Source organism: Lagenorhynchus albirostris, chromosome 3, assembly GCF_949774975.1.
Source record: "Lagenorhynchus albirostris chromosome 3, mLagAlb1.1, whole genome shotgun sequence".
Classification (NCBI taxonomy): domain Eukaryota; kingdom Metazoa; phylum Chordata; class Mammalia; order Artiodactyla; family Delphinidae; genus Lagenorhynchus; species Lagenorhynchus albirostris.
The window spans coordinates 168,565,976-168,580,624 of record NC_083097.1 but is presented as its reverse complement, the minus strand read 5'-3'; the positions used below and the strand labels follow the sequence as shown (position 1 = coordinate 168,580,624).

Genomic DNA, 14,649 nt, shown 5'->3' with positions numbered 1-14,649 from the left:
ATCCCAAAAAGGCCTAGAATGAGATAAATATGATACTTAGTTTAAAATAAAACAAGTGGTTTCGACCCACTAGACTGTGATCTAAACTCACAAGTACCAAATGTCTCTAGTCCACATTAACATTTTAATTGCCTTTACAGTATCCCTCACAGGCTTATTAATATACCGATCCCACCTAATATCTGCATTACTATGCTTAGAAGGCATAGTACTATCATTATTCATCTTAGCGGCCCTTACAATCCTAAACACACACTTCACCCTGGCCAACATGATACCAATCATTCTCCTAGTATTTGCAGCCTGCGAAGCAGCTATTGGACTAGCCTTACTAGTCATGGTCTCCAACACGTATGGTACTGACTATGTACAAAACCTTAACCTCCTCCAATGCTAAAATTTATCGTTCCTACTATTATACTTATACCTTTAACTTGACTATCAAAAAGTAACTTTATCTGAATTAATACTACAACCCACAGTTTGCTAATCAGCTTTACAAGCTTACTTCTACTTAACCAATTTAACGATAACAGCCTTAACTACTCTCTAACATTTTTCTGACTCCCTTTCCGCACCACTCTTAATATTAACAATATGACTTCTCCCCTTGATGCTAATAGCAAGCCAATCTCACCTCCTAAAAGAACCACTTGCCCGAAAAAAACTCTACATTACAATACTAATTATACTACAAATCCTCTTAATTATAACCTTCACTGCCATAGAACTAATTATGTTTTATATTACATTTGAAGCCACATTAATTCCTACTCTCATTATCATTACCCGTTGAGGCAACCAAACAGAAGGACTTAACGCAGGACTCTACTTCTTATTTTATACACTCATAGGATCTCTCCCCTTACTAGTAGCACTAACGTATTTACAAAATACAGTAGGCCCCCTAAATTTCCTATTATTACAATACTGAGCTCAACCATCATCAACTTCCTGATCTGACACTTTCATTACCCAAAGCACATGTAGAAGCCCCCATTGCAGGCTCAATAGTCCTTGCAGCTGTACTATTAAAGCTTGGAGGCTATGGAATACTACGAATCACATCAATTCTTAACCCCCTAACAGAACACATAGCCTACCCTTTCCTTGTATTATCTCTATGAGGAATAATCATAACCAGTTCTATTTGCTTACGCCAAACAGATCTAAAATCACTAATCGCATACTCCTCAGTCAGCCACATAGCACTCGTCATTGCAGCTATCCTTATCCAAACCCCTTGAAGTTACATAGGAGCTACCGCCTTAATAATTGCCCATGGCCTTACATCCTCCATATTATTCTGTTTAGCAAATTCAAACTACGAACGTATTCATAGCCGAACCATAATCCTAGCACGAGGCCTACAAATTTTCTTCCCACTAATAGCTACCTGATGACTATTAGCAAGCCTAACAAACCTCACCCTACCCCCTACCATTAACCTGATCGGAGAACTGCTCATAATTATATCAACTTTCTCATGATCAAACCTCACTATCATCCTCATAGGAACATTGTAATCACCGCCCTCTACTCCCTATACATACTAATCATAACACAACGCGGCAAACACACACACCATATTAACAACCTTACCCCTACTTTTACACGAGAGCATACCTTAATAGCCCTACACATTATCCCTCTCCTACTCCTGTCACTAAACCCTAAAATCATTTTAGGACCTCTCTATTGTAAGTATAGTTTAAAAAACCCGTTAGTTTGTGAAACTAAAAACAGAAGACAAAAGCTTCTTACTTACCGAAAAAGTATTGCAAGAACTGCTAATTCATGCACTCCACACTTAACAATGTGGCTTTTTCAAGCTTTTAAAGGATAGTAGTTATCCATTGGTCTTAGGAACCAAAAAATTGGTGCAACTCCAAATAAAAGTAATAAACTTATTTACTTCTTCCGCCCTACTCACACTACTCATACTGATCGCCCCCGTTATAGCATCTAGTACAAACTTCTACAAAACAACAAGTACCAACATTATGTAAAAAATATAACCCTCTTTGTTTTCATCACCAGCCTGATCCCAATAATAATATTTATCCACACAAATCAAGAAGTACTCATCTCAAACTGACACTGAATTACTATCCATACCCTTAAACTAACGCTCAGCTTTAAAATAGACTACTTTTCACTTATATTTATGCCCGTAGCACTATTCATTACATGGTCTATCATAGAATTTTCAGTATGGTATATGCACTCCGACCCTTACATCAACCAATTCTTCAAATATTTACTTATCTTCCTCATTACCATACTTATCCTCGTCACAGCTAACAACCTCTTCCAATTATTTATCGGGTGGGAAGGAGTAGGAATCATATCTTTCCTATTAATTGGCTGATGATTCGGACGAACAGACGCTAATACAGCCGCTCTTCAAGCAATCCTATACAACCGTATCAGAGACATCGGATTCCTTCTATCCATAGCCTGATTCCTACATAATACAAATGCATGAGACTTAACAACAAATCTTCACACTCAACCAAAATCCCCCAATCCTCCCTCTTACAGGACTCACACTAGCCGCAGCTGGAAAATCAGCCCAATTTGGTCTACACCCCTGACTACCCTCAGCAATAGAAGGTCCCACCCCTGTTTCAGCCCTACTCCATTCAAGCACAATAGTCGTAGCGGGAATTTTCCTACTTATCCGCTTCTACCCTCTAACAGAAAATAACAAGTTTATTCAAACAATAATACTTTCTCTAGGTGCCCTCACCACCCTATTCACAGCTATCTGTGCCTTAACCCAAAATGATATCAAAAAAATTATTGCTTTTTCCACCTCCAGTCAACTTGGCCTAATAATAGTGACATTAGGCCTCAACCAACCACACCTAGCATTCCTGCACATTTGTACACATGCTTTCTTCAAAGCCGTGTTATTCTTATGTTCCGGCTCCATCATCCACAATCTAAACAATGAACAAGATATTCGAAAGATAGGAGGGCTATACAAAATCCTTCCCTTCACCACAACTGCCCTAATCATCGGCTGCTTCGCACTAACAGGAATACCATTTCTCACAGGATTCTACTCTAAAGACCTCATCATTGAAGCCGCCACTTCGTCTTATACCAACGCCTGAGCCCTACTACTAACACTAATCGCCACCTCCCTAACAGCTATTTACAGCACTCGCATTATTTTCTTTACTCTACTAGGACAACCTTGCTTCCCTCCTCTCATAAACATTAATGAAACTAACCCTATACTGATTAATCCCATTAAACGCCTATTAATCGGAAGCATCTTTGCCGGATTCATCCTCTCCAACAGCATACCCCCAATAACTACCCCTCTAATAACTATACCTTTATACCTAAAACTAACAGCCCTTATAGTAACAACTCTAGGCTTTATTCTCGCATTCGAAATTAACACCTACTCAAAAAACCTAAAATATCCCTATCCATGAGACTCTACTAAATTCTCTACCCTGTTAGGTTACTTCCCCACAATCATACATCGCTTACCCCCTCACCTAGTCCTGACAATAAGCCAGAAATTCGCAACCTCCTTACTAGACCTAGCCTGAACAGAAACAATTCTACCAAAAACAATAGCTCTCATTCAACTAAAGGCCTCCACACTAACTTCAAACCAAAAAGGCCTTATCAAACTCTACTGCCTATCTTTCCTCATCACTATAACCCTTAGTATACTACTATTTAATTACCCCGAGTAATCTCCATAATAACCACTACACCAATAAACAAAGACCATCCAGTAACAACAACCAACCAAGTGCCATAACTATACAATGCAGCAATCCCTATAGCTTCCTCACTAAAAAATCCAGAATCCCCTGTATCATAAATGACTCAATCCCCTAGCCCATTAAACTCAAACACAACATTCACTTTTCCACCCTCTAAAACATACAACACCACTAAAAACTCTACCACCAAACCTAAAAGAAATCCCCCTAGTATAACTTTATTAGAAACCCAAACCTCAGGATACTGCTCAGTAGCCATAGCCGTTGTATAACCAAACACAACTAACATTCCTCCTAAATAAATCAAAAATACTATTAGACCTAAAAACGCACCCCCAAAACTAAAAACAATTCCACATCCCATAGCACCACTCACAATCAACCCTAAACCACCATAAATTGGTGAAGGTTTTGAAGAAACCCCCACAAGACTAATTACAAAAATAGTGCTCATAATAAAAACAATATATATTGCCATTATTCTCACATGGACTCCAACCACGACCAATGACATGAAAAATCATCGTTGTAATTCAACTACAAGAACCTTAATGACCAACATCCGAAAAACACACCCACTAATAAAAATTCTCAATGACGCATTCATTGACCTACCCACTCCATCTAACATCTCCTCATGATGAAACTTTGGCTCCCTACTAGGCCTCTGCCTAATCATACAAATCCTAACAGGTTTATTCCTAGCAATACACTACACGCCAGACACCTCAACTGCCTTTTCATCAGTCGCACACATCTGTCGAGACGTTAACTATGGTTGACTCATTCGCTATTTACACGCAAATGGAGCCTCTATATTCTTCATCTGCCTTTACGCCCACATCGGACGCGGTCTATACTATGGCTCTCATATATTCCAAGAAACATGAAACATTGGCGTACTCCTACTATTAATAGTTATAGCCACTGCATTCGTAGGCTATGTCCTACCCTGAGGACAAATATCATTCTGAGGCGCAACCGTCATCACTAATCTCTTATCAGCAATCCCTTACATTGGCACTACCTTGGTAGAATGAATCTGAGGCGGGTTTTCCGTAGATAAAGCAACACTAACATGTTTCTTCGCTTTCCACTTCATCCTCCCATTCATCATCACAGCATTAGTAGCTGTTCACCTGCTATTCCTCCACGAAACAGGGTCCAATAACCCCACAGGAATCCCATCCAACATAGATATAATCCCATTCCACCCCTACTACACAATCAAAGACATCCTAGGCGCTTTACTATTAATCCTAACCCTGCTAGCACTAACTCTACTCACTCCTGACCTACTAGGAGACCCCGATAACTATACCCCAGCAAATCCACTAAGCACCCCTGCACACATCAAACCAGAATGATACTTCCTATTTGCATACGCAATCTTACGATCAATCCCCAATAAACTTGGAGGAGTACTAGCACTACTACTTTCCATCCTCATCCTAATCTTTATTCCAATACTTCAAACATCCAAACAACGAAGCATAATATTCCGACCCTTTAGCCAACTCCTATTTTGAACTCTAATCGCAGACCTCCTAACCTTAACATGAATCGGAGGCCAACCTGTAGAACACCCATACATCATCGTAGGCCAATTAGCATCTATTCTATACTTTCTCCTAATCTTAGTGCTAATACCAACAATCAGCCTTATTGAAAATAAACTTTTAAAATGAAGAGTCTTTGTAGTATAACAAAATACCCCGGTCTTGTAAACCGGAAAAGGAGAACCCCATTCCTCCCTAAGACTCAAGGAAGAGACATTAAACCTCACCACCAACACCCAAAGCTGGAATTCTACAAAAACTATTCCTTGAAAAAAGCTTATTGTAGAGTTACCATAACGTTATAGTACTATGTCAGTATTAAAAGTAATTTGTTTTAAAAACATTTTATTGTACACATCACATACATATATACACATGCATATTAATATTTAGTCTCTCCTTGTAAATATTCATATGTACATGCAATGTATTATTGTGCATTCATTTATTTTCCATACGGTAAGTTAAAGCTCGTATTAAATTTTATTAATTTTACATATTACATAATATGCATACTCGTACATATTATATATCCCCTAACAATTTTATTTCCATTATATCCTATGGCCGCTCCATTAGATCACAAGCTTAATCACCATGCTGCGTGAAACAGGCAACCCGCTCGGCAGGGATCCCTCTTCTCGCACCGGGCCCATACTCCGTGGGGATAGCTAACAGTGATCTTACTTCAGGACCATCTTAACTTAAAATCGCCCACTCGTTCCTCTTAAATAAGACATCTCGATGGACTAATGACTAATCAGCCCATGCTCACACATAACTGAGGTTTCATACATTTGGTATCTTTTATTTTTGGGGGGGGGGCCTGCACCGACTCAGCTATGGCCTTAGAAAGGCCCTGTCACAGTCAGATAAATTGTAGCTGGACCTGTGTGTATTTTTGATTGGACTAGCACAACCAACAGGTGTTATTTAATTAATGGTTACAGGACATAGTACTCTATTATTCCCCCCGGGCTCAAAAAACTCTATCTCATAGGGGTTTAACCCCCCCTTACCCCTTACAAAATATTCACCACCTCCCTACAGTGCTTCGTCCCTAGATCTACGCGCACTTTTTTTTTAATAAATCAATACTAAATCTGACACAAGCCCCATAATGAAATTATACAAAGAATTTTCTACTCCACGGGTTAATGTAGCTTAAATTTTTATAAAGCAAGACACTGAAAATGTCTAGATGGGCATTACTGCCCCATCAACACAAAGGTTTGGTCCTGGCCTTTCTATTAGTTGTTAGCAGACCTACACATGCAAGCATCTGCATCCCAGTGAGAATGCCCTCCAAATCATTAAAGACTAAAAGGAGCGGGTATCAAGCGCACTACGCTAGTAGCTCATAACGCCTTGCTTAGCCACACCCCCACGGGATCCAGCAGTGACAAGAATTAGGCTATGAACGGAAGTTTGACCTAGCCATGCTAACTAGGGTTGGTAAATTTCGTGCCAGCCACCGCGGTCATACGATTGGCCCAAATTAATAGACACCCGGCGTAAAGAGTGTCAAGGAGCAATACAAAAATAAAGTCAAGCCTTAATTAAGCTGTAAAAAGCCATAATTAAAATGCAGTTAAACTACGAAAGTAACTTTACCATAAACTGAGTACACGACAACTAAGACCCAAACTGGGATTAGATACCCCACTATGCTCAGTCGTAAACTTAAATAGTCCTAAAACAAGACTATTCGCCAGAGTGCTATCGGCAACAGCCCAAGACTCAAAGGGCTTGGCGGTGCTTCGTATCCTTCTAGAGGAGCCTGTTCTGTAAACGATAAGCCACGATTAACCTCACCAATCCTTGCTACTTCAGTCTATATACCGCCATCTTCAGCAAACCCTGAAAAAGGAACGAAAGTAAGCACAACTATCGCACATAAAAACGTTAGGTCAAGGTGTAACCTATGGATTGGGAAGAAATGGGCTACATTTTCTATAATAAGAACACCCCTTAAACCCACACGAAAGTTTTTATGAAACCTAAAAACTAAAGGAGGATTTAGCAGTAAATTAAGAATAGAATGCTTAACTGAATAAGGCCATGAAGCACGCACACACCGCCCGTCACCCTCCTCAAGTGCCATAGCAAAGCCCCAGATCGCTAACCCATGCTAAGCAAGCGTACAAGAGGAGACAAGTCATAACAAGGTAAGCATACCGGAAGGTGTGCTTGGATAAACAAGATGTAGCTTAAATAAAGCATCTAGTTTACACCTAGAAGATTTCACAACTTGTGCACATCTTGAACTATATCTAGCCCATACCCCTCCCCATCACTACTACTATAAGTTAATCAAATAAAACATTTACCATACATTTAAAGTATAGGAGATAGAAATTTAAATATCAGTGGCGCTATAGAGAAAGTACCGTAAGGGAAAGATGAAAGAATTATTAAAAGTAGAAAAAAGCAAAGCTTACCCCTTGTACCTTTTGCATAATGACTTAACTAGTAATAATTTAGCAAAGAGACCTTCAGTTAAATTACCCGAAACCAGACGAGCTACTTATAAGCAGTAACTAGAACAAACACATCGATGTGGCAAAATAGTGAGAAGACTTGTAAGTAGAGGTGAAAAGCCTAACGAGCCTGGTGATAGCTGGTTGTCCAAGAAAGGAATTTCAGTTCAACATTAAACAATACTAAAAACCACAGCAAGTTTCAACGTATGTTTAATTGTTAGTCTAAAAAGGTACAGCTTTTTAGAAATGGATACAACCTTTACTAGAGAGTAATATAAAACTTAAACCATAGTTGGCCTAAAAGCAGCCACCAATTAAGAAAGCGTTCAAGCTCAACAACAAAAATAAGTTTTAATTTCAACAATAAGTAAAATAACTCCTGGCCTGACTATTGGACTAATCTATTTAATTATAGAAGAAATACTGTTAACATGAGTAACAAGAAAAATTTTCTCCTCGCACAAGCTTATATCAGTGACTGATAATATACTGATAGTTAACAGCCAATAAGTATAACCCAACACTAAACTATTTATTAAACATACTGTTAACCCAACACAGGTGTGCACCAAGGAAAGATTAAAAAAAGTAAAAGGAACTCGGCAAACACAAACCCCGCCTGTTTACCAAAAACATCACCTCTAGCATAACTAGTATTAGAGGCACTGCCTGCCCAGTGACAATCATTAAACGGCCGCGGTATCTTGACCGTGCAAAGGCAGCATAATCACTTGTTCTCTAAATAAGGACTTGTATGAATGGCCACACAAGGGTTTTACTGTCTCTTACTCTTAATCAGTGAAATTGACCTCCCCGTGAAGAGGCGGGGATAACACAATAAGACGAGAAGACCCTATGGAGCTTTAATTAATCAACCCAAAAAGCACAAAATAATACCATCAAGGGATAACAAAGCTTTATATGAGATGACAATTTCCTAGTCCTGGGCATATATCCAGACAAAATTATAATTCAAAAAGATACATGTACCCTAACGTTCACAGCAGCACTATTCACAACAGCCAAGACATGGAAACAACCTAAATGTCCACAGAGGAATGGATAAAGAAGATGGGGTACATTTATACAATGGAATATTAGCCATAAAAACGAAATAATGCCATTTGCAGCAACATGGATGCAACTAGAGATTACCATGCTAAGTGGAGTAAGTCAGAGAGAGAAAGACAAATACCCTATCACTTAAGTGTGGAAATTAAATATGGCAAAAATGAACGTATCTACAAAACAAACACACTCACAGACATAGAGAACAGACTTGTGGTTGCCAAGGGTGGGGGGAGAAGGGAGAGGGACGGGAGTTCAGGGTTGGTAGGTGCAAACCATTACATTTAGAATGGATAAACGACAAGGTTCTACTGTAGAGCTCAGGGAACCGAGCACAGGGAACCATATCCAATCTCCTGGGATAAACCAGAATGGAAAAGAATATTTCAAGAAGAACGTACGTGTAAAACTGAGTCACTTTGCTGTGCAGCAGAGACTGGCGCAACACTGTAAATCAACTATGCTTCAGTAAAAAAATAAAATGATTTGCTATTACAAGTGCCTAAGGAATTATGGTCCTCTTCTTCCTCAGATATTGGGAAAGTTTAAATGGCTACTCCTGTTAAGGTAACTACGGATAATTCCAAGCCTCTACCTAATATCCGACAATAGCCACGCAGACCAGAGGCATTAAAAGTATTCAGGAATTCCTTAAGAAAAGACTTACAATTCCTTGCACCAGTCCCTGCGATACTCCCATTTTACCAGTAAGAAACCAAATGGAAAGGCCTGGAGGTTGGACCAGAGCTCACCAGAGTACTCTTGTGATTCCCTGCCACCCTGTCGTCCCTAATCCTCCCACAGTGCTCTCAGCCATCCCATCAGACACCTGTTATTTCCCAGTAGTTGACCTACGGAGCGCATTCCTGAGTATTCCAGTAGAAAAGAAAGTCAATACCCACCTCTTCACCTTTACATGGGAAGATGGCCAACCTACTTGGACAGTTATGCCACAAGGCTATACTGAAAGCCCTTCTTTTTCTCAAATACTTCAGGCCGATTTGGCTGATGTACACTTTCCTAATGACTCTGCTCTGATTCAGTACGTAATTTACTTTTGTGTTCTAGAACTGGACAGGATTGCCAAGAGACACTATCCACTTGCTGCAACGATTAGTGTCAAGAGGCATAAAGTGTCCAAAGACAAACTACAATTCTGCTCACCAACTGTGCGATAATTAGGTCATTTAATATCTAAGGAAGGATTGTTGATTGATTCTGAAAGGATTAAGGGAATCCTAGCTTTCTCACTCCCCCAGACAAAGAAACAGCGGAGAGGATTTCTAGGTCTAACTGGGTATTGCAGGAATTGGGTACCGAGTTTCTCCCTCGTGGCCTAATAACCTCTATGCGTTACTCAAGTCTCATCAGCCAGAGGGACTTCCCTGGCCGTCCGGTGCTTAAGACTCCACGCTTCCACTGCAGGGGGCACAGGTTTGATCCCTAGTCGGGGAACTAAGATCCCACATGCTGCGGGGCATGGCCAAAACAATTAATTAATTTAAAAAATACTTAAAAAAAAAAAAAAAACCTGATCAGCCAGACCCAATTGAATGGATGAACAGAAGGAGAGAAGAGAAAGCTATAAATGCCCTGGAACCTACACTAGCCCGGGCTCCAGCTCTGGCCCATCCTAACTATAAACTACCATTTTCCCTCTTTGCGCCTGAAGACAGAGGACACGCCCTGGGTGTATTCACTCAGAGGCACTGTGACCACAGGATGTTATAAGTCGCCAGTTAGATTTGGTGGCAGAAGGGCTCCCACCCTGTAGGAGAGCTATTTCGGCGACTGCCCTCTTTATGCAAAGCTACTGAAGAACTTCTCATGGGGTCACCTTGGGCTGTGTTCCTCACTCAGCTGAATCTCTCTTAAGTTCCCATCATACTCAACACTATCCCATCATACTCAACACTATTCTGTGAGTCGCTTGGACTCTTAGGAAGTACTGTTACTCTCATCACCCAGTATTACTTCCGCTTGCTGGTGTTAACAGCCTTAACCCTGCAACTTTGTTTCCAGCATCTCAAGATGACTGCATTATACTGGCTATCTTCTAACACTGAGGACTGACGTGCAAGAAGTTCCCATTGATAATTCTGGATTTAATTTGGTTTGCAGGTGGATCCTACTTAAAAGGACATTATTGAGCTGGGTTTGCAATAACTTCAACAGTAGAAAAGTGAAAGTTCTTATTTACCAGACACCAAGTCGGCCCAACAAGCTGAACGGATTGCATGACTAGGGCTTGTCAGTTAGCCAAAGGTCAAATAAACAATGTCTGTACTGATAGCTGCTATGGCTTTGGAGTGGCTCGTGATTTTACAATGCTGTGGAAACCGGATTTCTCACCTCCTCTGGTCAGCCTATAAAGAATGGACAGCTCATCTCAAAACCATTAGACTCCAGACAGCTCGTGATCGTGGAGCTACCTGGGCATTCCGAATCTGACTCAACAGAGGCCAAAGGCCATGGACCGGCTGATGCCACAGCCAAACAAGCTGCCCAATTTCAGGGCTCTCCCCTGCTCGATCACAGCTCTGACGAAACTTCAGAAATCTCTTCTGCAGGCTCAGGAACTGGCTTCAGAAAATGAAGAACAAACGGGGGCTCTTTGGATCCCATCTCACAAATACGGAGTATCTGCATGCGGCTGTTTAGGGGTGGCTGGTCATTGCTGGGTTTTTGTTTTTGTTTTTTAATTTAGTTATTTTTCGTTGCCTTTACTCCAGCAAGAACATTCCCTGGCGCATGGGCACCCGAGAAAATGGTATTATAGGGAAAACAATGTATCTGGAAACCTTCTCCCACTATAACTCATAAGGTTTATGACCTGTGTTCTTTCTGTCCTAAATGTAATCCTGGTAAACCCCTTCATGGCTCGCAAGGCCACTTCCCCCTCCCTGAGGAGCCCTTGTAGGTTTGGCAGCTGGACTCCATCCACGTGCCTTCCTCTGAAGGCTATAAATGCATCCTGGTCGTGGTCTGCATGTTTTCACACTGGGTGGAGGCATTTCCTTGCAGAAGGCCGGTAGCCTTCACAGTAGGCAAATTACTGTTGGGAAAAAAATAATTCCACTTTGGGGCATTCCTTCTGAGTTGCATAGCGACCAGGGAACCCATTTTACTGGACAGATTATTAACTCCACTGGTAAGATTCGGCCGCTAATGCAACATTTTCACTGCACCTATCACCTCAATCCTCAGTGGTAGTAGAAGGGACCCAAGAGCACTATTAAAACACAATTGGTGGGCTTCCCTGGTGGCGCAGTGGTTGAGGGTCCGCCTGCCGGTGCGGGCGACGCGGGTTCGTGCCCCGGTCCGGGGGAATCCCGCGTGCCGCGGAGCGGCTGGTCCCGTGAGCCATGGCCGCTGGGCCTGCGCGTCTGGAGCCTGTGCTCCGCGGAGGGGGGAGCCGCGGCGGTGGGAGGCCCGCATACCGCAAAAAAAAATAAAAAAATAAAATAAAAAAAAAAACAGAACTGGCTAAATTTTCAGAGGCTTTTCATCTTCCACGGCCAAAAGCTCTTCCCTTGGTAACTCCTCAACCTTAGCTCTACCCGCTTTGGTAAACATCAGTTGTCTCTCTTTGAAATGATTACTGGGCGGCGACCTGTGCCTTTAGATGAAGGTACGTATGAACCAGCGCTGCCTCAATGTCACATTCTACATTACTGTCGGGGACTCATCAAAGTGCTTAAAGAAAATGAAAAATTAGTAACTGATTTCCTTCCACAGTGAGCTCCTGGGAGACGAAGACCTTATTAAGGGTCACGGGTTACAGCCTGGAGATATTGGAAAAGACGTCAAAAAAGGGACTCTCTACAACCACGTTGGAAAGGACCATACCAGCTACTCTTAACAAATCCTGGGGGGGCAAAACTTAAAGGACTAAATCTCTTGGAGTCACGTCTCTCACCTCAGAAGGGCCTCCCCTCCTGAATGGACTGCAACCCCTATCTGTGACACCCCACTTGCACTAAGAGAGGCTCCATCAGACCAGGATGAGAGGAACACAACAGCAGTGGTAGACAGCCAACCCAAGAGTCCAGACCAGACCTGTAAGAAACCGCCTCTCTCCATCAAAATGGAAAGTTACGGGACTTCCCTGGCGGCCCAGTGGTTAAGACACCCCGCTTTCCCTGCAGGGGGCACGGGTGCAGAAGTCATGGGTTCCATCCCTGATCAGGGAACTAAGATCCCGCATGCCGCACGGCACAGCTAAAAAATAGAAAAAGAAATGGAAAGTTATTGTTCTGTTTCTAGCTATGTTCTTAGGCCAATGTTTAGGGTGGAAAGAAAACTCTTTAGTAAAACTATCACAAAGTATAGGTACTCGGGGAGGTTAACTGATTGCTGGATTTGTCATCAGATTAATCCGTCAGTACAAGGCCGATTGAACCCCTTGTAATTCCTGTCACTGACTTTTCAGATGTTTCTAATGGTACCACTTACTCAGACACACCTCCCTCTGGCCTAACTTTTCAGGTTCAAATTCTCCAAAACACTAATATGTCCGTCCCTTGACTGACACTATCTTCGGTTCTTAGAGATGGCACACAACTCACCCTAGGCCCCCCTCACTCTGTCCCTTACTTTTTTTTGGCCGTGCCGCGCAGCATGCGGGATCTTAGTTCCCCGACCAGGGATCAGACCCGAGCCCCCTGCAGTGGAAGCACGGAGTCGTAACCACCGGACAGCCGGGGAAGTCCCCGTGTCCCGTACTTAATTAACAGAGGTCTTAAAGAGAAAGATACAAGTCACGTATGCCAGCAACTCCCCCACCTCCAATATCATACGGATAGCTTTTGGAAAGTCTGCAAAAGAAATGGCCCACGGTTTAATACTGTGTTACGAGAACTTCCAGTTAACGAAGCCATCAACAAAAGCCCTCTGGGAGGAGTCACTTGTGCTCCCCCAGGTTTTGTCTTCATATATGGTATTGGAACTGACCCACCTTCCCAAGGGTATTCACATAAATGTGTGAAGAGCTGGCAAGTAGAAGGCGGGACGTTATGTTACCCCATTGTCTATCCAAAAAGAGAGATGGACCTCCTTTTCCTCCCCATTACAGTCAGGAGATCCACGCGAGGAGGATACCAAAGAAACCTGGTGGCAAAGTCTTTTCGGAATCTTGGTTCCTAGCGCAGGAGTATATGTAAACAGCGATACGCTTAGAAGCCTATCAGCCACCATTGGTCAGATGGTTGAAGAAACTGCAAGAAGCACTGCAGCACAGCAGAAATCCTTAGATTCCTTAGCCCAAGTTGTGTGAGATAACGGAATTGCCTTAGATCTCCTACTGCCCAAACAGGGAGGTGTTTGTGCTATTGGCCACACGTGTTGCACTTATGTTAACACCTCCAGAGGTTGAGACATGCCCGGGTAAAATTTTCCGAAGAGCAAAATGGTTACAAGATGTGAGAAAGAGTGATCCTTCAAGTCAGCGGTCCCCAGTCTTTTTGGCACCAGGGACCGGTTTCATGGAAGACAGTTTTTCCATGGACCGGGGCGGGGGCAGGGAGGTATGGTTCAGGCAGTGATGCGAGCAATGGGGAGCGGCAGATGAAGCTTCGCTCACCTGCCCGCCACTCACCTCCTGCTGTGCGGCCCGGTTCCTAACAGGCCGAGGACTGGTAGTGGTCCGTGTCCCAAGGGTTGGGGACCCCTGCTTTAAGTGACCTTTTTAGTCAGCTACCCTCAGGACTAGGCAACATTTTCCGCTTTGCTTTACAGACAATGGTTACTATACGCACTGCCATTCTTTTCCTGGCTATCAAATTA

General features: G+C 42.3%; 1 long non-coding RNA gene and 2 pseudogenes across 2 annotated transcripts in view; all 3 read left to right on the top strand.

Annotated features, from left to right (window-relative positions):
- Positions 1 to 13,214, top strand: part of LOC132517774 (uncharacterized) — a 70,492-nt gene extending 57,278 nt beyond the window's left edge. For both annotated transcript variants that reach the window (XR_009539820.1, XR_009539819.1), the window contains one exon: positions 12,604 to 13,214. This is a non-coding gene — a long non-coding RNA (uncharacterized LOC132517774). The remainder of the gene's footprint in view (positions 1 to 12,603) is intronic.
- On the top strand, positions 338 to 4,307 carry LOC132517925 (NADH-ubiquinone oxidoreductase chain 5-like; annotated as a pseudogene).
- Positions 4,268 to 5,446, top strand: LOC132517763 (cytochrome b-like; annotated as a pseudogene).
- Positions 13,215 to 14,649: the final 1,435 nt, after the last annotated feature.